Source organism: Molothrus aeneus, chromosome 1 (genome assembly GCF_037042795.1).
Source record: "Molothrus aeneus isolate 106 chromosome 1, BPBGC_Maene_1.0, whole genome shotgun sequence".
Taxonomy (NCBI): Eukaryota; Metazoa; Chordata; class Aves; order Passeriformes; family Icteridae; genus Molothrus; species Molothrus aeneus.
Window position 1 is genome coordinate 49,126,466 of NC_089646.1, and position 25,721 is coordinate 49,152,186.

Sequence of the window (25,721 nt, forward strand, 5' to 3'; positions counted from 1 at the left end):
GCAGTCAAACACTATTGAAAAAAATAGCTAGGTGGGTGCTTCTAGAAAGTGACCTGCTTTACCAGGGTAGTGAATTGAGATGCTCATTTAATAAGCTGAATAAAATCTGAAATTATCCAGAATGGGAGGAGGAAGAGGAGGAGAAGGAAGAAATCCTATTCCCTCAACAACAACCGCCAAAAAAATTCTTCTGAAGCATTTTGTGAGGAGGAAAAATGAGATTTCCAGGTTACGGTTTGAGAAATAAACCTAAAGAAAGAGTTGCCTCAGCAATGCAACTTTTACTGTTCATCAGGATTGTGTTTGACAGCTGAATAGCTGATTTAATAGAAAAACGATCATTTTAGGATGAGTCGGACTGATTTGAAGGCCATGGCCATGTGCTGAACTGTCTTGATACAACAGGCAGCTCTTCTCAAGACTTGCATGTGAGTCATGGTTGAAACAGTCAGTGCAGACACACAAAACGAGCAAATAGAAAGCACATATCATTCTGCTGGGGAGAGAGGAGGAAGCCAATCAAGAATAACGGGAGATGATTTTCTGTTTTTTTTATTTTATCAGACTCCTAGTTTCTGCAGCACATTTTACATTGTGCAATTGCCACACAGCACGTGTCAGCACACTGCAACTTGCCATGTGAAAAGAGCTGAATTTGCTGCACCAGAAGTGGAGTTTAGCCTTTCACAATATTCCAGTCTTACTCTCTCTGGGAGCTCTGGCACACAGAGGAGACCAGCATGCAATTCCATAAACTATCACTGCCATCCTGCAAATTTATAAACACAACTGTTTCTTTTCCTCAAACCATTTCATAATTTGTAGAGAGTAACAGAAAATAAGTATTCCCACTAGGTTTTTGGCATTTCTTGCAGGATATTTTTGGAAATTCTAGCTCATTAGAAACGTAGGCTCACAATGGGAGTGGAAGAACACCATGGAAAACTATGCCCGAGTACTCAAGCACATGTAAAAGTATCCCATGGAGCCAATACTCAGCAAGCTAAGAGTGAATAAACCACTGACTCAAAATCCTTTCCTCACACCCATCTTCCAATGACTGTTTCCCCCACACTTCCAAAAGAGAGATGGGGGAGGGGTTAGGAGAGGGAATCAACCAAAATCAATCACAAACCAAAAATCCCAAGGAAGTACAGTGCATGAGGGTTTCACCTGGAAAACAGCCATCCAGGAAATAAGACTGCTGTAATCAAAACCCTCCAAAACCAACAGAGACACAGATATCTGTACCAAAATCAGAACACACACAAAATTTATTTCAGAACTCTCCAGTGTGACCATTTGTTGGGAATTAACTATTCATAAGACAGACAGAGAAAAACAAAAATGAGACAACAAACCAATCAACCAAAAGGTATCCTATGCAGCAAGTGAAGAGATCTGCCAAGACTTGGTCTTGTGCACAGATGCTCAACATCATCTTATCATGCTTTACCCAAGGCAAATTTCATTATAAAATGTGTTCCCCATATTGCTACACTTAAGATTTCTGATGACAACATAATTTTTCACTGGCAATGTACAAGAAGACCGCAGAATCTTAAATTAAAACAAAAAACCCTGTACATAAATTTCCCCAAGAAAACACAAGCAAGTGGAAAATGATCTTACAATGTACAGCTACCTTCCTCAAACACAGAACAACAATGTCTGTTAGGATGATTTTTTAAAGAAATCCTTCATAATTATCTTCTGGGAAACAAAAAGAAGGCAAGAAGAACTGAGACATATAGCAACGAATTCCAGCTCTTCACCTTCCCTTAATATAGATTTCCTCCTCCTTTATTAAGTAATTTAGAAGTGATGACTAATCATTTACATACTACAATACGTAAAATACGCTTCTGGTTGTTTGGGTGGGTTTTCAGAGGGACTCAGGTTTCCATAAAATATTTCAAGAAAGTATAAATAGCAAAAAGGAATCAGTCAGAAAATAGCCGTTAAAACAGAGACATTTTTGTTGGAAGTGTGTCTCTGTTTCTCGTATGTTTCCAGGATATCTCGTTATTCAGTGATGAATGTACTTTTTACTATTGTCAGTGCTGCAATGACAGCACTGCTATGGAAAAACACACTGGATTACTCTCTTGCGCATCAACAGAAATGTCAGGGATGATTTTACTGTCAAAACCTCCAGTACCGAAGTGACGCAAACGGCTGAACAAATGCACTTCTGTTTTTGATCCTCAGGTAGAAACCACAAAGCTTGTTGCTAGGCAAGAACCACCTTCTTGATATGCAAGGGAGAAAAATCTCATCGGGTGTTGGGGTCTTAGCAGTCTACAGGAGCTTGCGGCAAAATTTCAGCCCCTAATTCCTTAAAGCAACTTAAGTATTGCACACAGCAATAGGACAGAAAATACAGGGACCCACCAAGCCACTTGTAGGTCCACTTTAATGGATATATGATCTGTTTGCATAGAATTTATAAGCACCAGCTGCTCAGCATACACTGTGGGATGGGAATGATGAGAGTTTTTTTCTTAAATTCTTTTCCTTTTAACAGGATTTTCACTTTAGAAGCTGAAGGTACTACTGAGCTTGAACAACTACAGTCAGAGCTTGAAGAGAAAGGATGGAAGAAGGCGTGGATGGTCACATAGATTCATACAACACGTACCACGCAAATTCCAAGAAAAGTCTGTGGGAAGGAATACAATTAATTTAATGCAAGAGTTTAAAAACTATACCCAGAAGAAGAACTGTCAAAAAAAACAAAAAAAACAAACAGAACACAAAAGCAAAAAAAGGTGTTAGAAAGCCAGATGCAACAAGCACCTGAGAGCTCACCATCACCTGAAATTCAACAGAGACATCTGACAAACCCTCAGAGACCACTCCAGGTGAGCAAGCCCCTTCTGTATTATGTATGAGGTGTTTTGATGGCCTCATAGGTACACGTGATGAAGCAGACATTTCAAGATCATTACGCTCCCAGTATCACACATGTCCTCTCTCAGGGAGGAGATGAGCAGGCTTTAAGGCCAAAGAGCATACTCTTAACCATGAGAAGGCAGCAGCAGGCAGGACAGAACTCTGACAGAGTGAAATCCAAGGGCTTTTCTTCAAACAAATCTGCCAAGTATAGAGGTTAAAGTCATTCCAAAGCCCAAATAGATCCTGCTACTGAAAACTTGCTGACACTGGCCAGATCGGTGAGCCAGGATCCTACTCATTCCATCATGATTCTCCATTCTCATGAATGGTTTGCACGTTTGACTCCATGGGCTGGCAGCACAGTGTCAGTTTCCACTGTGTGATACAAACCTCACCCATATGTATCAAGAGAGGTTTGACTCATTATTGCCAAACCACTCATCAGCCTCCTGGAAGCTAATGGAAATGGACTCCAGCATTATCTTAAGATTATCAGCAGGCACAACCCTCAATTTTGCCAGATTCTCATGTCTTAAACCACAAACTTCCTGTTATTTGACACTTAAATATTCTTGTTTCTACCATTAACAAAATCAAAGAAGATCTCAGGTTTCATAATGAAAACAAAAGCTTCAACTCTTTAGTGTCTTCAAAGAAAATATTCATGATATAAAATTATTGTTTAAAAAAAAAAACCAAAACAACTACAACAAAAAAAAAAAACAACAAAAACTCCAACAACGAAACAAAAAAAAACCCCCAAACAACGTCACCACCAAACACAAAAAAGGCAAGTAAAATAAATCCTGCAGTTTTAGATTGAACACACTACTACTCAGTTGTCCATCTCCCAGTCTTTAGGACTAGTCCTAGTCCTAGTTTTGCATCATTAGACTGTGTGCTCCTTTTCACTGTTTTCCCACATTTCCCAAAGAAATACACAATGCACTTGGAAGCCAGTGCATTAGCATAGTAGGATAATAATCCATACCAGCTCTCATATCAAAATGCTTTAGTATGAAAAAAAACCAACCAAGCTTAAAGCTCTGAAATGCATGGAACCCTACAAGTTCACTGATTGTTAAAAGACTGAAGACTAAACCTTAAGAAAACAGCGCAAAAATATTTGTAATTGAAGTGTTTGATGTCGTATTCTATTTCCCACCTCCTCCTCCTCCTCACATTGTCCCCTCTTTATCATCACTAAAAAACTTAATAGTGCGATTGCCTACATTTTTCTGCTCCTACATGCCACAGACCTTTGCAAATGAAAGGTTATTTAGACTCATTTACTGATGGCACTTTACCAGAGACTGTCAGCAGATGCTATTTTTTCCCATGAATTAAAAAAACATGAGCATCTGCATACAAGCAACCATGCAGAGGCCCCTGACCCAGCTTAAACAGGCCAGAAATCAACCATCAGTGGCAGTGGCAGCCAAACTTTGATGAAAACAGGGCAGACTGAAACACACTGAACTAGATTTCAAATCCTATAGAAGAAACAGTTGTCTCTGAAAAGAGGCATAATGTGGAGCAGCCTCCCAGCTGAAACGTCTATCTTGGAATGGCACTGGCTCTCATGCCAATCTGCATGTGAAACCCAGTATTTACAAATAACAGCAAGGATTCTCAAGAACAGTTTAACAACCAAAGAAAAATCCCAGAAGCAAACCAACCTTTTGTGGTTTCCACCTGATTCCTTTTTTTCAAAGAGATCCTCTTGTTACTAACAGATTGCCACCAATATTTTTCCACTTTAATCCCCTGTCAGACGACCTCATGTCAATGTCATCATCTTCAGACAAGTAATAATGATGTTCCCTCCAGCTTGTTATATTTCTGCAAAGCTAGAAGCTTTACCCAGAAAAATAAATATAGATGGCCTATAGGGAGAGTCTGCTTTGTTTTAATACTTAAGATAAGGCTTGGGAAAAAAAAAAAAAGCTCTTTTTATCTGTCACAATGATCATTTGAAGTCTTCCAGGATCAGCATGAAAAGATAGGAGGCTGAGTGATCTGGCTAATAAATGTCAATCACACAACTTTTGTAGGAACTGAGTAACACCCAAACTTTTAACAAGCTAATCAGATGTACAAATCAGCACTCCTGGAATGAGTTGCTTGCTTTAGAACAGCCTTCAACACCACCTCGTGCATTTCAAACACATACGCCAAATTTTCTCTCATTCCCCTACAAAACCTGACAAATTTCCCTAAAATCAAAGTCATTAAATTAACTGGTCTCACTGTTAGGTGATAGAAAACAGCACAAGACTCATGAGTCCAAAGAGAGAGACAGTGAGGTTTCAAGCCATCCTCAATGCATGCACATCTCCTTGAAATACACAAAAGTCATTTTCCTTAAATCCCATAATGGAAACAATAGCCAGCGTGAGCAAATACACAATTCAAATGGAAAGAGGAACCAAAAATCATCTTCCCAGATAATCAGGTCTATTTCTCAGCTACTGAGGATAATTATATCACAAAGTCGTCTTTAGAGACCAATAGCTTTATTTTATGACTAGAGGATGTCCAGGGAGGATGCTTTAGTAATTTTGCTGTAAGGATGTTCAAGAATCTCACTGCTTTGTCAGGACATCATCTCCATTACCCCATCGTACACATCAAATACTTTACACATTTTTCTTACTGTGCCAGTAATTGCCCTCCAGTTTAATTAGCTTTCTTGATTTCACAATAGTTCTGTCTTTCTGTGGGAATTAACTGCATATCACCTCATCATTTGTTGTTAGGTTTAAAGAAGCCTATCCCTTTTAGTTGCCAGCTAAATGGGTCTGCATTGTTTCCATCACTATCCACCTCTAGTCTGTATTTTTTTTATTTTTTTTTGCCAATCAACAGTCTGCTTCATAATTTTCTCCCTTGTCACCAAGACTACACTCTGGACACATGTTCCTCCACCCATCAACACATAGTGGTGAATGCACCAGATGAGCTCTGTTTCCACAAAATCTAAAACCAGTTTAAGGACAATGAATAACACAAGGACATCCCAGAAGGAATACTATCATTTCAGTATGAAACCCTGATCAACAGCACAGCCCAAATGCACCTGGGCTCCCTGCAGAGGGGTCTCAGCAGTGCTGAGGGCAAATCAGAGCTACTGTAAACAGCCAGAGTGTGGGAGCCACCACAGAATTGAACTGATGAGGCTACAGATACCCAGCACAAGCTCAGTGAGGTAATTAAAGCTGCTGGTATGATGTCATGATACACTTCTATGCATAATAAAATCTGGTGGAATTTTAATTTTTATAGAACATATGCATATAGATGAGTTTAATACAGAAGTTCTTGAAACATTTCTTTTTTCTACAAGTCAAGCCATCCCTACTCTTTCTTCTTTCAATGCCTTCTCTTTGCTATTTCAATCAGATAGCTACAGATTATGACCATTTTGCTTTACACATAGAACTACAAGATCAAGTTAACTTATTTCTTTACTCAGCTCCTCCTAAAGCTTAAGGATTTTACTAGAAAACCTAAGCACTGTGCATCTGCATTTTGAGCATAGATGTCTTTGAAGAATTCAGTCTAAGTAGACTGCAGGTAATAAACGAGCAGCCAGCTAAGCCATCCTTCATCATTCACTAATAACCACAAAGCAGCTGAATCCAAGGGGGGGGGGTGGGGGGAAGCCCACAATAACCCTAAACAAAAGAAACAAAACAATTTTGAACACTACTAGCACAGTATTTTAAAATACATAACAGTAAATAGATGGCACATAACTTAAGAGCAATTGCTTTACATTTCTTCCATCATCACCAGGGGATGGAGGCATAAACTGATGAAAATACATCAGGAACTGACCAAATATCATTGAGTTTCACATGTGCTTGTCCTGATCTCTTTCTTTCCCAATTTATATAATAGCCCCTATATTTCATCCTGCCATTTCTTGACAAATTAGGTGCATTTTCACTAGCACTAGCTTAATTGGCAAATCCTGAAAGAAAATAATTGCTAAGAGCAAGGTTGCATTACACTGATGAAACAGACCTGAGCTTAACAACTAGAATTGCCTTGGCACACAAACACTGACTGCAAAACAGCAAAAAGCTTTCATATAAGAATTGACAGAAAAAAATTACTTTATTTTCCTCCAAAAGTCTCTTTTGATTACCAGAATTAAACATAGCAGCTAATCCTGTTTTCCTAAGGCCATTTTCTGAAACAAAACCAGCCAGCAGCTGAAGTAAAATTCTTCATTCCAGAAAAAAAAAACAAAAGCAATAAAGATTAAAAAACAAAATCAAAAAGCACCACCATACACTATGAGACAAACCCTCACGTACTCTGCTGCTCAGAAAGTGCAATTATACTTTCCAAACTCAAAGACAACTCATATCAAGCTTGTTTCAATGCTGAGTAAGTTTTCTAAGCTCATATTCCAGCCAAGTCTCCTCTATCAAAACCCACAAAGGCTAGATAGATCCTTTGAGAGTTCCCAGTACCAGATGGTTTTATACTTTTTAATATATAATTTTATTAGTTTTTCTTTATCAACAATGGAACAGTCCTAAAATTTCTTTGATTGTGTTTATCAGAAAATATACTGGAATACAAATGCTCTGTTGATTACTTCTTTGGGCATTTTGTAGAGCAACACTGACTGAGAACAGTTTACATGGACTAAGTCTTATCAAGTACACTCATTCTGCTATAAACTGCTCTTCTGTTTAAAATCTTGCAAGATTTGGACAAGATTTTCACAGTTTTCAATCAAGTCTGGAGATGGTCTGTTTTTAACTCTGACTCTCTAAAGAATGGCTCCTTTAAATGGCTCTTTTAACGTCAGATCCACGTGCCTTTCTTCTCATTATAGGAATATTTCTTGTTATTGGTTCTTCTTATTCTGAAGAAAAAGAAAATTAAGGCAGAGGCATTATCTTTCTGCCCTAATACTACAGAGAAACTATCAACAGATATAATAGATATAAATAGCTATATGAAAATACATTTTAATGTATTTAATCTATATATATTTACATTTGAATATATGCTATTTGTACTTTATGAAAACACACAAATCCCATTTTGTTGGTTGCAATTTTGTCTGGTCTCAGGCAATGCAGCTAAATAATAAATACAATACATTACAAAAAGAAGCCTTAAGTATGCTGTGGATTGTATTCAATACTCTGTTGCCATGGTTTCAAAAGGAAATTAAGAAAAATGCCAATAATAAGTATAAATTAGAAGTCAAAAGGCCTAATGATTAACTGCATGTTACAAAAGCCAATAAAAGCATTAGACATTTTTGCATAATGCTCCAAGCACTGGAGTGCCAAATAACTACAAGTTATGCTCACTTGTAGAAATAAAAGACAAGTTGAGCTTTACAACTTTTGTCACTTCCCTTGTCATGTGAAAAAGAGATTAAAACACATCCTAAAATATGTATTGTTATACACCACATTTCCTCCTTAGCAGCACCAAGACAATGTGTTACACATTGCAATCATCTGCTGAAGAAACAAAGGAAGACATTCAACTATGAAATACCAGTCAGGTATTTTCAATGTCACCCCCATGGCCAGCAAGAGGAAGAAATCCTCTTCAGAAACAGTTACAATAGTCAAGAGAAAAAAGGCAGAAGCTCAGGTTCACAGAACAGGCAATGCCAGTTCACAGATCTGCAGCTCTGGCTTCTGAAAAGATCTTGCCAGAAACCCTGTGGTTTCAACATTATGTTTGCCTTTTCCAGTGGGTAATTCCAGGCTCCCTGTGATATTGTGAACAAAAGAAAAAGCAGAAAAAGTGTTTCAATGTCTGACTGTGTTTTTCAGGAAGAAATTATGATATATTTATGAGAGAGATAAGCAGTTTTGTAAAAAGCATAATTGGCCACCGCACATACACCCAGCCAGAAAGCTTCATGACACATGAACTAATAAAAGAGCAATGAATACCCAGAAGAAATCAAATATTTAAGCCAATGTCTCCAAGGAATATGTTCTATTAAATTTAAACTAGGAAAAATATATATATTTAATCCAAAAGGACATTCAAAAAACAAGCAGAAAAACAGTGAGCTTTTCCAGTACTTTAAATCTTGTTATACAGATTGAAGCCTCCGGAAGTTCAAATATGATTTAAAAAAAACCTCCTATAATATCAAAAATTGTGTTTACCTGCAGTGAAACAATCTGTCTTACTTGGCACTAGAAACCACTAACTACATCAATGACCTAAAAATACTGAGATTTAAATTACAGGAGAGAGGTGTGGGACCAAAGCTCTACAGCCTGCAATACATTTGATTTCCACTGCAGAATGGCCATATCATCACATTTTTTTCATTGCTGTGCTCAGTGACAGGGAAAACAAAAACATCATTATCAAGCACAACACCAAAATCACAGGGGAGAATATATTGCATGAAATTTGAAGGAGAAAAATGTAGGTGGTAGGAATTTATTATGATATATATTAGAGACAGCTCTATGCTAAAAAATCTTTAAAGTAAAGATGTATTTCCAGGTTTGAGTTCCAGTCTGGCCCTTAAATGAGACTGTTAAATGGGACTTTCATTTTAAAGTTTTTTGGGGAAAAAAAGTTCATCATTCAAGAAGGTATCTCTAAGATTTCAGAATTTAATGAGTACTTTGAAACTTCAGTTGCCCTAATTTAGCTAAAATTTCATATTGGCTGCTTATGGATATTTTGGTGGAATTCAGCATAACCAGTTACTCTTTCTTTCTCCCTTTAAACATTTTGTAAAATTCACCTGTGAATAACATTTTGTAAAATTCACCTGTGAATAACATTTTATAAAATTCACCTGTGAATTAATGTTTTTTCACCTATGTACCCATATTTAGAGTCTAGGCTGACCTTGCCCTTCCAAGAACTGAAACCATCCTGTTGTGTAGAGCACAAAGTCTCTTTGGTTAATTAGTTCTTCGCATGTAACACTATGCCATTCGAGCCTCAGGATTTATTTTGATACCTTCAAGATTTTCAAAGGCTGATGAAACATGACACAACTATGAGAAAGGGCAAGTCAATAACCACTTCTGTCACTGTAATCCCAGTTCTCCTCAGATCTGTGATCCTTCTTGCAAATCAACCTTCCTAAAGGAAAATGAAGACTTTATCCTTTGCATCCTTTATTGTAACATGCCAAAGTGCAATGGCAAGGATTTATGACTCTTTCTTCTGATGTTAAAACTTATGTGCCTGAGAACTTTATGCAAAGGACAATATAAGTAATCTACTGTATGCTTTGCTTAATTTATGACACACTCTACAGCAAAACAAATCTCCTGATCAAATACTGATTAAAATCCCTTATCTGCTGTACAATTTGAGACACTGAGAGGAGGGAAAGAGAACTGCAGTTTCATACAGAAAAATAAGGCAAATATACTATTCCCAAAACAGCTTGCTACAGTAGGTTTGGTAAGTGCTACAATATCTCAAAATCACACAATTATGACATCCAGTTTATAAGTATGACTTTCAATAAATAAATAAATAGAAGACACACCCTCTCCTTCCCCCTCTGCCCCAAATCCCTAGTAAATATGCTCTGTTTCAAAATGGGGTTAAAACACCCAGGGGCTTGTTATGTATAGCTGCTGACTATAACTAAGCTCAGCAATATTCCAAATTTTAGCAGATACCATCAGAAGCAAGTGTAAATAACCACACACTAGGAACTCTGCTAGAGAATCACTGAACTTTCAATAATGCATGACTTAAAAAAAAAATCCATACAACTGAGTGAAAATTTTCACTCCATTACAGAAATGGAAAAATCCCAGTCAAAAACATCAAAAACATTTATTACCATAAGAAATGGTTTTTTTTGACTAAATGAGTAATCACCTGACAGTATAAGTTATGGCCATATTGTAAAACAACTTGAGAGGATTTGAAAAACTAATTTTACAACAAAATATATTTGATATTTGCTTCAGCTGCTAGGTAGTTTAGCTATTTTCCAAAATAATTCAATTAAAATAGCTGTATCTGAGCAACCTTCTCTCTCTTCTCCTTAAAATCTCATACTTCAACTGTCAGCTGATTTTCTGTATGCTGATCCGAATTAACTGGGCTGAAGTTTTTTTCCTTTTGCTATTGCCTAACCTTCTATGCTACACAGGTGATTTTTCACTGCTCTCACAGATGAGCATTGGCTTTTATACACATGTACCATATACACATAATAATGTGACAAGTTTCATTTTCTTCCCCTAGAAATCCAACAGAAAAGAAAATTAATAAAACTGTTGCATACCTTAAAAATAAAGTATCTAGCAGTAAGTTCAGTTCTGGAATTTGCTTTTAATTAGATTCATGGCTGTCTCCAGTTTGAGAAGTTGTGGGCACACTACAGGCTGTCTTCTAAATAGCAAAGTAACATCTTCAGAAAATATGCATTATTTAGGAAGGACCAAGCACAGGTCCATCAGCAACTCCTAAAACTGCACCACGCAGTCCTATATGTTAAAGGCTCAACAGCACCCAAAAAACTAGGTTGGAGTCAAGTTGAGAAGTGGGCCACAAGAGCCCTGATCCTCAAAAGCTCCTGCAAGCACAGAGACCTGAACCAACCTCAGGCCTGTGATCTCATTGTTACATCTAAGGGATAGTTCTTGCATCAGAGAAAAATGAAATGGATAAGCCACCAATGAACAGCAATATTTCTCTCTTCTTTCTACCCCTCTTCTGAATCTTGGTTCTCCTAAAAGAGCTTCAGAGTTAGACAGGCAGCTCACGGAAAACAAACGTACAAGTTAGTACCTCCATGCTAGTACAGGACCATAAAAATAGTTGGGTTTACCAACAGTAAACCCCACCCTGACCTATAAACAAGGAGTCTTGAAGCTGTGTGAGTCAGAGCTACCAACACATTACACCTTCCAACGCCAATTCAAAATTGCCAGCAGCTGCAAAGATAACACCTGTGAAGCCACATAAAGCTGTAACTGTTTTTAAAGCATTTCAGATAGCACTGTGCTTCTAAAGTTTAATTTGCCATTTTAACTAGAATTAACAAATTAAATAGATTGCATCCTGTTCGATGAGGGAAATACTTTTTAAACTGTGTTTATCCAGAATCCTCCACATTTTGACAGGAGCTCCCTGGGGCTACCATAATATTGGAAGCAAATCCACCAAAATGAGATAAGGATGTGGTAAGGATGTTTAGGGAGAAGGCCCAATCTTGACTAAAAACAGAAAACACCTATAATGATTCTGTTCATCAGAATATAGAATAAAGAATAACAAAAAATATAAGGACATTTAAACATTCATAAACCTCCAGGGACAGCTGAACACCAAATATCACAGACCCTTACAGAAATTCCAGTTTTTTACCATAATAGGATAAAACCAAACTGAGTTTCTGCACTTGAACTCCAATTATAGCAAGTTAAACAAGATCACTGTAAATACAATACCTAGCTGTCAGTTATAAATGATCCTACTGCTCCATACAAACTCCTCTTGATTTAAATGGGAGTCATAAAAGGAGGAGGATGGTAGAACACCTGAAGAATAACAGTAATGTTGACACTGAAAATGAATCTATCTTCTTGAACTAAACAGAAATAATCAGACTCTCACATGGCCAGTATCAGATCAGTCTTCCTGGTCCTGCAAGTTACATATGAAGTCTTCATTGTCTGAAAGCTAAAACATTCAAACATTAGAATCAAATCAAACAGATTAAAGGAAGGATGACAGGGAAAGCAGACTAAAAGGAGACGACCACAGCCCAGGAGTCCCAGCAGTAGTGAACAGAGCAAGACTTGCTGTGCTGCCATAGCAGCTTGCAAAGGTTAGCTTCAGCAACCACTGAGAGTTCACTTCTGCTCAGGTCAGGGCTTTAGTAACATTCCTGATACCTACATGGTGCAGCCTGGGCACAGGAAATGTTAATTGTACAGCAGTACAAAAACCAAGGGCTTGCTAGATTACAAAATGGCATGACACGCGTCAGCAGAATACAAACGCAATTTAAGTATCCCTTTAGTTGTCTGTAAGCCAAGGAAGTAATATTTCAACCTGTTTTTCTAAAACATTTACCCAGGATCATTTAAAAGAATGTACTGAGATGCAATGTGGCTGTAATGGAGCTCACTGTTTAGCCTTCTCATTTCACTGCATAATGTAATTTATTTCTCCCTGTAACAGTTTTCATTAAATAAAGAAGAAGGACTGATTGCTATGCATTTTTCACAGGGATATCAGGGTGGCATTCATGAGCTGATTTTTATCATCAGTGGACACAGAAAAAAATGTTCATGCAAAAGGAAAAAAAAAAAGAAACATTAATGCTAAATTTCAAAAGATATTTTAAAAACACAGAAGTCAAGATTTTCAAAGTGATGGCTCCCACAGCATACATAATGTGTCATAAGAAATATTCCATATTGCTATATTCTATGTTTTATGCAATTTAGCCTAGTTATTATGGTTGTGGGAACCATAAGCAGCCATCCTGACAATTTCATTCTCAACTGCAATGTTGCACTAAGGGAGTTTTGCTACTTAATTTCCCTGTTTGTTTCAAAAATGAGGGAGGAAAAGAAAAGGAGGAAAAGATACAAGGAAATAGCACAAGAAAAAGGAGGAAGAACATTGTAATTTCTTTGTGTTCTAATTATTTAAGTCCGTGGTGAATTTGGTACTTAAAAAGAGCTGAGAGCATGGAGTATTAGGAAAACCAGTGCTTACACTAATCCACTTTCAACACAGCCTGCAGGCAAATCTGTTATCCCTGGAATGCATTACCCTGCTATCACAGGCAGTGACACCAACACCATTAGATCCCCTTTTTGCATCCCCTGTTACGAGTGCAGCCAGCCAAGAAAAGGAATGTGTCTCTGTGTCTCTTTGCCATCTGAAGGACCTTGTATGTCCCACTAACAACCACCAGATCTTCTCTAGCCAGAAGGAAATTCTTCAGTCTACAACAATATAATCCCCCCCCCCCCCAAAAAAAAACAAACAACCAAGGAACAAACGGGTCTGAAGATGGACAAGTCTTGTGCACAGCCAGGAGTTGGGTTCAATGATCCTTGTGGGTCCCTTCTAACTCAGCTTATTCTTTCATTCTGTGAAATTCAATACAAAGGGAAGCAATGCTCCCTCCTTCTTTATCCCCAGGAGAGAGATAAGAGCTCTCTGGCCTAACCCACCTTCCTAAAACATACAAAACCACATTATCTTGTAATTCTTACAACATTTGCTGCTGTGTGTTATTTTTTTCAGGTTGCATGTTTATTACTTCCCCATTCTCATTTCATCTTCTCAAAATAGGTAAAGCCTGAGAAACTACACAACAATTAAACCAGCAGGACTAGACCAACCCCTTAAATACTACTACAGCCCTGAATACTAATCATTGTAACTTCTAGCTTTGGAGATCCTTCTCATAAAAAAGCAAGCGAATCCCCAAAACCCACCTCCACCCACACACTTCTTGTTTAAGAGCATTGTATTTACATATTTAATTTTATCTCCTAACCCCGAGTCTCCCACCCATTTAAAGACAGAGCAATTATTAAAAAGCAAAAAATTCTTGCCACTGGACAAGTCTTTCTTTGCCTGTTTTCTCCTGCAAAAGTATCCAAATACACTATTACTCCTGAAAATTCAAATTTCAAAGCCACAAGAGGATAAATAAAACTCCAATTTTCTTTTAGAAGTGTACTTGAAGAACAAGGAATAGAGAGGGAGTTTACTGCTTTTTCATTTTTTTTTCCTTAATATGGCTTTTTTCGATCCTTATCTGAACCATTACCACCTTAAAGTCAGACAAATTTTAGCCAGCTTCCAGTCTGATGAGATATAGAAGAATAAAAAAATCTGAGACTGTTTACATTTGTATGTGACTGTAGCCAAAGACAGGTGCAAAGGCTGCCAACAGTAATTGCTCACATATTACCTTACACGTAATGGGTTTTTTTTTATTCAACCAAAGGTTAGAATTTGAAAGACTAATGGTCTTCTAAATGGTATTATCTGACAGAACTGCCAAAATTTCAACTGCTAGGTTCAACAAAGGGTCTAGTTTCTTGGAAATATTCATTCTGGGAAACATTAGGACCTCACTAAATCAAAATACCAAGGCACTGACAGAATTGAAAAATACTGAGATAAACAAGCAGCCTCCAGCATTCATACTGGTGGCTTGACAACTCAGAATGGAACAATAGGGCAGGACTTGAGTGCCAGCTGAATGAAACCTGCTCCAGTCATCCTACTCTTCCAAAACCACCATCTTCCTGAAACATACTTCTTTGACTAATAAAAGTTCTACTTCTAGAAAAGTAAAAGTGTCCCAAAGTATTTCTACCTAACAAAAAATATTTACAGAATCAAGCTTCATTCACTACAAGAGGCTTGTCACCAATTCTAAAAAAAAATCAAAGGAAGAATAGCTATAGCAGAAGAAAGTCAATGATGGATCTTTTCAACAATGGCTTTTGAACCAACAGTGAAAGAGAAACCCAACACTTGTAAGTATTCTGTCTGCTGTGTGCAAATCTGCTCTACACTCCTTCAAGCTGTTGAGAGCAGAAGGTCACAGTGAAAATTCCCATGCGTTATCAGGACTGGCCTGACTCTTGGCTATCTCGTCTACCCAAAAATCTTTCATCTCTCAGGCTCTAGCCACAATCAAAGCATGACAAGAATATTGCTTTTTTGAAGGCTCTGGCACACAGATATTTTCATACAGCCTAAGAAATGAAGTATGTTGACATTCCAGTACATTGCACATGCATATACAGGACACATTAGTTTGCTATTCGTACGGCTGCCTAAAAACACTCATGATATGGAAAACTAAGAGTAATGACAAGAATACTGGGAAGTACTAAAAACACAAACCAGGAAATTAAACACAAAGTAAAACAGGTATTTGAAAGGTATTCTTAATCCTGTAACTTTCTGAAAAATCAATGAACTATCTTTAGGTTTATCAATATCATAACAAAGGTATCGATATCCTAATAACTGTATGTGGCAATACTTTCCCACTAACTGTTAGGAAGAATATCACTTACCTTCTTGAAACAATAAAACCCTGATGATACAAAGGCATGTCTCCCATGCCTTTGTATCATCAGGGTTTTATTGTTTGGCTGCATGAATGTGGATCTCTGCCTCTATTTCTCAATTTGCCTCCCACCTATGCATGTTCAGTGTAAAGGATCCTTTTTTCAGTGTGTGGGACTAAGAAGAGAAGAGTTGAATCTTGCTGTAAAGTCTAAGCACAACTGCAAAATATAACCCTTGTGGATATTTCATAAGGGAGGCTAGAATAAGTATTTTAAAACTATTTGTAACACTTGTTTTCCTCCTCAAGAGGCTTTTCCACATAAAAAACTTTTGAAGCATGAAGTCAAAGAGCAGGGATAATTAAGACAGTCAGTTCCCCTGGTTTTGGCGAGTACCACCAGTAGCACTGTAACAACTAATAGGCTAATCCCTGGAAAATGACAATGCACTTGGCTGTCCAAGCATCGTTCATAGAGCACTGCAAAATTACTTGCATGGCATTGGTAAAAAGAAGCTGTTAGAAGACCTCCTCTTGAGGATATTCTTTCCTTCCACTCATTATCAACATGCCTCACTATTATCCTCTGAGCTGTAAACATATATCCCAAGTGTTTAACTTCTGGATAGTCACTTTTTTAGGGATTGCCAAGGGTTCAAATGCAATAGGAGAAACTTGCTTCAATTTCAGTGGAAGTAATTTCCTCGGTATGCGAACATTTAGTATCTTGCAACAATTGATTCAAATATCAGACTGCACCGACTCCTTGCCACAGCAGAATTAACAGCATTCCAGCTGAAGCTGTGATTGGCAAAGCTACTGATGCACCCTTCCCACTCCACAGTGCTGTGTGGCTGCGGGTTGTAATTCCACCCATGTATTACACACATTGTTTCAGGGGCCTTGAGATCAGCTTACCTCCTTCTATTCTGAAAATGCTCTGCCTTCTTCTACTGAAATCAAAGCTCTTCTCATTTCAATACAAACATTGAAGATTTTGCATGAGTGACCTGATAAAACTAACCAAAATAAGACAAAGCATTTAAGCCACTTTTTTGAATTCTCTCAAAGTATAAATGTCTGCATAATTTTCCTTTACATCTACTTCTTCAGCTTTTATAATCCCTTATGAAAAAGGCTTGATGACTCCATATGGTAAATAGTTGTATCAGTCCAAGCATGTGAACCAGTACAAGAACAAATTTCATATACTTAGTTGGAATCTCTGACAATTCACAATAGGGAGGGAAAAAAAAATTACATAGTAATACAGACCTTGAGGTCTGAAGGGATAATTTAAGTACATTAAATTTATTTCTGTTTCAAGAGACACAACATAAAACTTCTTTCAATGGCCTTTAGTTCTTCTGCCAAGCACTTCTCTGAGCATGTTCCAAACATAAAATTACCTCCCAGGAGAATATCTCAGGTTGGAGCTTTCTTTCATTGTTGCTGGGTTTGCTCCTACATTATAGATTATAGGTTCCAGATGTGAACTGGGAATGGTAAAAAAAACTTACAACCACCACATTTTTGTTTTCTTGGTCCTTTAGAAGATTCTATAGGAACTGAAGGCAGTTAATTTGTTTTTCATCTATACACTGTCTCTTGGGGAAGCCTGATCACAAAGATGTACCATAAAACTTACAGATCTCTTTCTCTCCCAAAATGTGGACACTTTTAACTGTACCAGCTTTGTGAAATCACTGAATGTTTACAACAGAACCTGATGGGGCCCTTCTTTTTAAATGAAAAATGGTATTTCAACACTGATTTTATTTTTTTTCGGTAAACACCAATATTACATGTGTGCAACTAGCGCATACGCATATTTTTTTAAGAAACAGAAATTCTATTAGTTTACTTGGTTAAATTTAACCTAATCATTTTTATGGTTTCCTTCTCTCTTCACTGTATTTTACTACTTGTGACCACAAAGAATGCAAAAATTTAATTGCAGGAAAGTACAGCTAAGCTTACTTGTGTAAATATACTAGTGTATCCATAAAAGAAACCGGAGTATGAGTAAAACAAGGTAAAACAATCTTATTTTTTCTTAGACTACAGTTGCATCTATTTTCACATGGTTTTGTGGAAGCTAAAAGTCAGCTGAGTATCAACCTACTGGGGCAAATGGGTAGTGACATCCTCTGAGCACTGACAAACACATGTAATTCAACACTTAAACATTCACAGCTGTTTTAACAGATCAGACCGAATTTTTTTTTTTTGCAGCGTGAAGTCTCAAGGAAACACTTGTGCTGACTGCTAGTGACACACATGGAAGAGTGTTTATGCTTCTGACACACTGTATGTATAAATTTACTGAATGCAGGTTTACTTTCAACTGTTCAGACAATGAATATATGTTCTTGTCAGATAATCAGATATCCAACACAATAGTCTGCAGCTCAATCTATACTTTACCATAGTAGGAAAAAATTGTCTTTCAGCTCTTCTGGCTAATGTAAAAGATTTTCTCAGGAATTCTTCCCTCTCAAAGAGCAAAGTAATGGTAAATACATTAATGTTTTACTGCTGCCATAGGCTTATTTTATTTAAAAAATCTTTGAAATTCATGCTTCTAGTCAATTTGTTTTTTCAAAATTCAAAATGCATTACATATTTTCCACAACATAAGGAACTACTAAAGATGTGAACAAAGAAATCTTTATAACCAGAAAGCTGCTCTTGTGCAGAGAGGGAACACATAACAGGTATAGGGATGCTCCCTGGTTCATAAAGGTATGAGAAATGGGTAATCACATGATATCAAAAGTATCAGAAAATTCAAAGGGACTCAGGAACAGATAAACTGGGCATTACTGACAATAAGAAAGAGAAAGACTGGCTGGAGCTAGCTGCAGCTAGAAGAAACCGAAAAGTTTCCAGTAGTGAAAGAAAATTTGGAGATCAGAGAAGCACAGTGCTCCAGGGGAACTGGAAAAGAAAAAGGACAACTGATGTTTTAAATTAAACCCTTCTTTTATGCTGAGCACAAAATTGGAAAAAAAAAACAACACACTTGGCCCAGCCATTCATCCACGGCTGGTACCTCCTTGGATAGGCAGGCAAACGGGATGCAAATTCTGGCACAAAGGAGAGTACCTCTTGTACAGGTACTTCTCAAAATGAACCTAGAGCAGTGCTGAGAAAGACTGTAAAAAAGCCTGAAACTAACAGCGTGGAGCAGTTATAGAAAACCAGTTATAGCAGTTACAGAAAAACTTTAGTAAGGAGAAAGCAAAATTAAATTTCTATCTAAAATTAACTGATTTAAGCAAAAGATATGTGTGCACATAAAACTGGTTGTTTCATTCACAAACTTCAGTGATGTCCAGGGAACACCCAAGAGTGAAACTGTGATGCCATAGTGGAAGCCAGTGGAAGGCTGAAAAGCAAAAGCCAGGACCTCTCACATACACAGGGCCCAGCAAACCAGACAACACCTGGTTTTATGTCACTTCTGTATTCCAGCCTCCTGAAAAACCCAGTCAAGTGAAAAAATAATAGCTTCTAATACAAAGTAATAGTCTCAAAATAAAAGTTACAAAGTCCACACACAGATGCAGAAGGCAATTAAATTCTTATACATGCCTACACAATCATTACAATATACATTTTCATGATATTCTGAAAAGGCTGTTGTAAAAAATATTTACAATCCAAAAATAAAACAGATAAATAAAGACTCCAATTTCAATACTGATTATTTTAGAATCACAGCTGTATCAGAAGAGCAAGTTGTTTATAAAGATTGAAGGGAACTTATCACAGAGGATTATTGCTTAATAAAAGGGGATGACCTATTATACATTCTACACAAAATTTAAAAAAGGCACTAGAGGGGGATTCACATGCCTAGAAAAAAACAGGTCATATCTACTTCGTAATATTTTCAAAAACTTCCCCCTCAAAATGTTTTGCCTGTTGAACTTTCACCTGCAAAATAAAAAGCTGCCTACAGAGGTGACAGATGTTTGCAATACTTAAATCCGGTGGTTTTGGATGTGTTCTAATTACTTTCACTTATCATCAGGTTCAAACAATGGTGGGTATTGTTTTTTCTGGGTATTTTTATTTTAAATCTATCCTGGCTAGAACTAACCCTAAATATATGCTAAATATTAACACATGTTTCTAGACTTGAAATATGAAACCAATCAGTTGAAAGAAATCTCTTAATTTTTTCAAACTCTGTCTCTTAAATTTTCACATGGTTGAGACTTTATTTTTCAAATTATCTTTATTTATACCTGTTTAAAATTATCACCTGCTGAAAGAGAAACATGCTATCACATTATTTGTCTGGAAAAGAGCCAGTAAGTAAAGTCTGTAATAGCCAACAGTGACAGCAGAGAGTAACTGCAGCTAAAGGAAAGTGAGGGTCTTCAAATTTGCTAAAGATTCCACAGCTGCACACAAATAACTGTGACTGAGCTAACTTATGAAGATGTCATGACTTGATTGTGTATGCCAATATGAGCCCAACAGAGGAAAAGTGAATATTCCTACTGTGTCTCTTTATAATAAAAGGCTCTAAAATGCCACCATCTCTAATTAATGGGGGGGCAAAAAGATCCAAGGGAAAGTAAGTACAAAAGGTGAGTATTTCGTTCCAGGTGAGGACACTGAGGAATACAGAGGCTAAATAAATAATGAAGTTGGTCAAAATAAGAGCTAGATGGGTAACCAGCACCCCCTTTCCCAGATACATGGCCATCATTCTCCAGCACTTTGCATTCTCCACTGCTCCCTTTGTAACAGACACTTCTGTGGCAGGCAGTGAATGCTTGTGCATGAAAATGAGTCACCAACAAAACTGAAGAATATTTTAAAAAATTATTTTGCCTATATACATAAAGATGCAGGGCACGTAATAAGAAACCTTGAGCATCAGCATTTTTAACAAGAGTCATAACAAGCAGGAAAAACTTTCTATGCTTCTTTCATATTGACCTCCTGAAGAATATTAGAATTAGAATGCAGCCTCTAGAGGAAATTGTTTCAGGAACTACTACTACAAGACAGTAGGTAGGAAAGTGAAAGAGCAATAAAAGACAAATGCTTTTATTTATGCAAAACTCTGTCTATAGGATCCATTTTGTTATAAGTCTAACTAGACTGAGACAGCACTTACATTTATAATGATGGCTCAGACTCACTACCTCCTTAAGAGAAATGAATTAAGAAATAAGCAGCATGCAAGCCTGCATCATAAAACTGGCAATAAAGATGGGGAAAACCAGGTAACCACATCAGCATCTGAACAGCAAACTGATGGCATTTTAGTTATTTACAACAAATGCAGTATTGAAAGTGGACTGCTATTTTTCACGTTTCTTTTACTAGCCTGATTAGCAGTGGCTACATGCCTGAAGCCATCTCTTCATGGCTCCTCACAAGGAGGAGAAATTCTCTGGGGTACCTTGAGGCTTGAGGACCTCGGCCACAGCCCCACTGTGTTATGGGGTATCAGTGGGGACGTTATGGGGTATCAATGCAAGCTGAAAGAGCAATCAGGGCAAGCAGTTCCATTTCCCTCCACGCCTGCTTTCCTTACCCAACTTAGAGTTCACTCCAAGTGCTTTCCAAAGCCTTGCTGGGAAGACTCATTTATAACCTGGGTTTTATCTTCACTGCCTACCACATATACAGCTGCCAGCATACTGTTCAGACATATTTTGGGTCACCACAGTTAAAGGTTGGACAGCTTAGTTTCCATTGAGCACTGCAAATGGTGACAAAAGTGTATCTTTTGTTTAAAAGCAGTTCCTTTTGTATTGTTTTCTTCCTTTATTCACTTCCCAAATTCATCTTTTTTACAAAGTTTCACAGTGATGAGAAATGGACAGCTGCTATTCTCCTTCCAGAGGGACATTCATACTGTCTAAAGCTGAACATGAAGAAGGGAAATTCAGTGCTGGATTGCTGGACAAAGTTCGGAAGAAAACAAAGTAAAAAAAAAACAAACCCAGAAAACCCCAACCAAACAACAACAACAAAAAAAAAAAAACCAACCAAACAAAAAAAAACCCAAAAAACCAAAACAAAACAAAAAATCCAAAAATAACCCCAACAAATCCAAACCTCCAAACCCTTGAACAAAGGGAATTTTCATTGTTCTCAAATCTTTCTCCAACTTACTCTCTCATGACAGATCACTCTCCTCTTGGAAAAGCTTCATGCTTCTCAGTCACAACCCCCCCATTTATCTGCTTTTACTATTGGAAAATGTATTTTGGAGAAAGCTGCTGGGTTTTCTGACGACATTAGCATACTATAGAACTTGTCAACTTATATTATCTGTAGCACTTGAATTTGTAGCATTTCCCACTATTACAAAGGCCTCTTTTAAAGACATAAAGATTATTAAAAGCCTTCACTGAAAAAGAATAACCTTAAATTATCCAAATAACCTCAGAAAGGCATTTGGAAGTATTGAAAATCTGTCCCTTCCTGAAATAAAACCCAACAAAACCCCACCAAACATGTCATAGTATTTCACTGACACTACCACAAAATACTTCAAAAGGCAGCAGCCCTGTTTTTCTACTTGGAACTCAGTGAACACATCCTCTCTTGGCAGATTAGTGAGCCAGTTTATAAAAGGGTCTCCTTCTTGAAATAAACAGGCATTTTATGACCACCACACCCATCACCTATAGCCAGCCCATGCAGGGCTGAGAAGAACAGCTCTCCAGTGGCCCATGACCGCTCCCAGCCCATTTCCACATGCACACACTTCACAGCCAGCCATCAGCAGCAGCCCAGTGTCATCCCGCTCATCTTAAGCTTGAGAATTTACTTGTTGGTTTTTCCCATTTCTTGCTTTTACAGAAATGCCAGCAAAAAAATAAGTTTTCAACAATAAAGTTCTGTTTCACTAACACTAGTGAGCACAGGAGTGGGGGTGGTCAAGACTGCATGTTGCATCTGCAGTCATTCTACTGGGCTAAAGAACAAACTTTAAACACAATTAACATTACTTTTATAGCAACTTCCCATACCATATATCAGGAGCTCACCCGTTTCAATGTCTGAATTTAGCAGAAAGATGAAAACAAGTGTTATGCCTCTCTGTTTTCCAAATGCAATCCTGTTGTTCCCTACCCACTGCACTGGAAGGGCAGTTGAGCAGCAGACTGATAATGCAGTCATTTGGGGAAAATTCCAACTTAGTTTCCTTAGTAATACAAATGCTAGGTTTGAACTTTTGAGCCCACAAAATATGTAGATGCACATTTTGGAAGAATCTTCTGCCATACCAGCTTCCTGCTACAGAAACAGGATCCTGCTGCATGTTTGACTGAGTTGCAGCAATAGGGTTATATGGGCTAATATTTTCATGCATTTATTTACAAGGATTAAGATTAGAGAATCAAGTCAATAAAAACAAGAGTCAGTCAAATTAAACCTAGGCTATGTGAAAAAAAGAAGTTCCTCTCATTGCATTCCAAGTCTATGGTACTACAGACATTTGCACTCATGCTTTTAAAAATCACAAATCATCTCCTTGGCAAACAATTGAATTCAAGAATTAAATTACCACCAAGGACATTGAGAAAAGCATAGGCACCATTATTTGTGGAATAAACAGCTTATTAACATGACATCCCTCTAAAAAACAGAGTGACTCCACACAACAGAATTTTGTGTTTGAAAGGTAAGAGATTTCTTCAATTCATGCTACTTGAGAGATAACTGAGTTGACTCTCCACCAGTCTGGAAGTTAACCCACAAAAAGAAAAAAAACCCAACAGTTTCATAACTACAATACATCATCTGTTCACACTGCTGCCATCATTTCTTTATGAGGTTTCATTTCAGAATGTTACTTGCATAATAAACTGACAGAGTACAGTGAACAATTAGTGAACTAGGCACTAATGGCAATCAGATTACTGAAAAACAAATAACTGAATTAAATCCATAATTGGCAGCTGAATACAGGCAATTCTCCTGCTATATCTCAGCAAGAATAAAAGAAAGAAAATATAGGAGAAAATAAATTTCAGCTTTCAGATGATGGCAGCAAACTATGTTCCTTCAAACACAAGAGTGAGACATTTCAGCCAACAGTTCATTTACTTGTATCTTTAGGAGGAGCTACTATATATGCATTTCACAAAAATATATATAGATCATGTATTTAGTATAGGTCCTCAAATGTGGACAGCTAGTTGCCTCAGTTGGTAACAATCTCTACAATCAATCAGTTTCCTCCAGATCCATGACCAGGATCTGTCACCATGACATCATGATAATCAGAGGTACAAGAAGAAAACATAGCCTTCAGCTTTTGGTGCACTTTCCAAGCTTATTCAACAATTGTACAGACATGAAATACAAAATAATTCTCCATACATAAGAACTCTGGTAATTTTCTCCTCCTTTCATTGTACAACCCAGTAACACAGCAAACTACATCCAACATACTGTTTTAGGTGCTACGGTGCTCACAACATAGACAGAAGTCAATTTGAAAGCTCAGAGAGCCAACACACAAGTCTTTGACAACAAAAACACTGTTAAAGGCATTCACTCTGCGTCATTCCCATTATGCTTTATTTTCTAGGCAACAGAGAAAAAATGATTGAAAATACTGCTAATCCCAGAAAACCAAAAAAGTCTAAATAAATAGATAGAGAGTACAGGATACAACATTTTCCAGGAGCATGAAACACACACACAATTCTATGGAGCTTACTGAATCTGGATGAAGACCCCAAAGGGACCCAGATATACCAACAGGAGCTCCATACATGAAGTTCAAAAGCACAGGGTCTTCTGGCTTTCACCATAAAAATTTTGTTTCATAAATGCAATCAGACCTGGTGGCACTCTCTCCTCAAGAGATACCAGAACAAAATCCAAGAGCTTTGGGAACTGGTAAATCCCGAATAATAATAGTATGTTTTATATAACATGATTATTATAAACTAAATGTCCAAAAATCTACCAAGAAAGGCTGTTTTAAAAATTGCAGTACTATATGACTATAAAATCAAAGGTTTCAACTCTTTCAAACAGGGCCAAATACCTGACATAGAAGAAGGCAAGCAAAAAAAAAGCTGGAAAATGTGAACAAATGATGAAAACCCAAGAAAAGCCAGAAGGGTCAGTTTAACAAAGTAAAGTTTGCATAAGGGGCACAACTTAGAAAAAAAGCAAAGGCTCGGTATGAAGAATGGCCAGAGAGTATATGGAGCAGAATAGAGACAACTGATGAAAGTGTCAAAACTGCCAAAAAAAGAGGCAGACATCCATGCCAGTGACTGACTGCTTGAAATTCAGTGTCAAGAAGCAGAACAAGAAAAGAGTTTATATTGGGACTGTGAATTCCTCCAATATTCCTCTTCCTGCACTTCCAGCAAGCTTCAAATCAGGCTATGGACTAATTTTTAGGAAAATCCCTTGTTTATGTTACACCTAGGGACCTAGTAAGTCCCCTAACTTCAGTATGCTTTACTTCACACACTCATCTTTGACAAAAGAATGTAACATTAGCTACCTTCCATATTTTCTATTTTCTCTGCTGAGGTGGCAAACCTACTTGAAATTATCTCCATTTTTTTGATTTTATAGTACAATAGTATGTCAAGTTACTGGTCCCAAAATAAACCATCTTAGGTCAGGAACAGAGCCCCTGAATTCCTTTTATTAAAATCATCTGTCTGGCAGTGAATAGACATTGAAATTGCTTGTACATGCAGCTGATGTTCCAAGGACCACTGGTATGTTACATCATATGCCAGCCTCATTCCAATAC

The 25,721-nt window shown here is 37.4% G+C and overlaps 1 protein-coding gene across 16 annotated transcripts in view; it reads right to left on the reverse strand.

Moving 5' to 3' along the window:
* ARPP21 (cAMP regulated phosphoprotein 21) overlaps window positions 1-25,721 on the reverse strand; it is a 142,460-nt gene that overhangs the window by 105,194 nt on the left and 11,545 nt on the right. The gene's annotated exons all lie outside the window — the stretch shown is intronic.